This window comes from Ursus arctos, unplaced genomic scaffold (genome assembly GCF_023065955.2).
Source record: "Ursus arctos isolate Adak ecotype North America unplaced genomic scaffold, UrsArc2.0 scaffold_22, whole genome shotgun sequence".
Lineage (NCBI taxonomy): Eukaryota > Metazoa > Chordata > Mammalia > Carnivora > Ursidae > Ursus > Ursus arctos.
This window is the reverse complement of record NW_026622897.1, coordinates 24,542,766-24,544,206: the sequence shown is the minus strand read 5'-3', so window position 1 is coordinate 24,544,206 and position 1,441 is coordinate 24,542,766.

Here is a 1,441-nt window from a genome sequence, read left to right as displayed (position 1 = left end):
AGCCCCGAGCCTCCAGGGGCCACCGGAGAACTCGGTCCCGCCTCCTGAGCCGAGAGCCACTTGGCGGGGAGTGAGTGACGTTGAGCTGAGGCAGGAGGCGTGGGCTGGCTAGAGAAATCAGCGCTTAGTGTCTCGGTTCGCATTTTGCCCTCGCGTTATGCCCCAGTGCCCCCACACATCAGTTACTTCTGTCCCGACCGACATCTGTCTGCTCCCTGGGTCCAAGCCTTTCTCTCAAGGCAGGCAGGGTCAGGAGTTGGGAAGGAAGACTCCCCACTGACCCACTCTCCCAGGCCCGCCTCATCCCCCCACCTTGCAACATCCCTGATGTTTCTTTACCACAGTGTCCCCTAAAAGACCCAGAACCAAGAACGGCCCCTGTAAATGTCCTGTCGTTAGAAGGGCAAATTCCCAGGAATATGGAGAACCCTTCTCAAACCCAGGGCCCCGTAGGGCCACCATCTGCCCAGGGGCAGTGGTGTGCTGAGCAGCTGGAGCAGAGCGTTAAATTTTCAGGGATTTGGGCAGTTAGTCCTTTCCCATTCAGGGACATCACAACAGGATCTTGAAACAGGTCCCAGTGGGAGTACTTACACCACCAAATGGGCAACTGCTATCACCCAGGGCTTGGGGAAGGAAAGAGAACCATTGGACCAGCACCGGTGCCTGGAGGGGATGTGGGGAAAGAGGTTGTCCTCCTGCCTGGGAGGGGCTGAGGGAGGGCTGACTGGCGGGCAACAGGGAAATCTGCCAGTACTTCCTCCAAGAGCTTCTCTCATCTGATCCTTGACCAGGTGTCATTTCGGGCACTGGAGGGGAAGGCTGAGTGTGGGTTGATGGGAACAAGACCATCAAGCCATGAGTTCCTATCTAGTTCTGATGAGCCCTGTTTCAGACACTGGTCCCCAAGAGGCTCTGTACCTCTCCATAAAATCCTCTTCTCTCTTCTGACAAGGAAGAAATGCAAGTAGAAAAAAGAAGGTTTTCCTAGTCTCTACTAATACCTAGAAAGTCTTTTCAGAACCAAAGGCAGCAGTTGAATTTGCAAGAAAAGAGGATGGGAGGCGGGGGTAATACAATGATTTGAAACATGAAGTGGGGTGGTGTGGAAGAAATTTGGAATTTTTTTAGGGAATGGCTCAAGCAAACAACTCTATTATTATAAGAAAGAGAATGCTGGGACTGGTCTATCAGTCAAGAGCACTTTTTGCCCATTATCTTCTCCCCATAAAAGACCCACCCTTCCAAGAGCCCTGTGGTGCCTTGGACCAGGAAGACTGCTCAGATACCCATCATTCTCCTGGGCCCCTCTTCAACTGAGATACACGGGGCTGAAATTCATTATGTGTATGAGTAAGAGATGGGTGTTTATGCTCTCTAAAGGCAAGGAAGCGTGTGTATACGGGGGGATTGTATGTGAGTGAGAAGGGATTCAAATTTA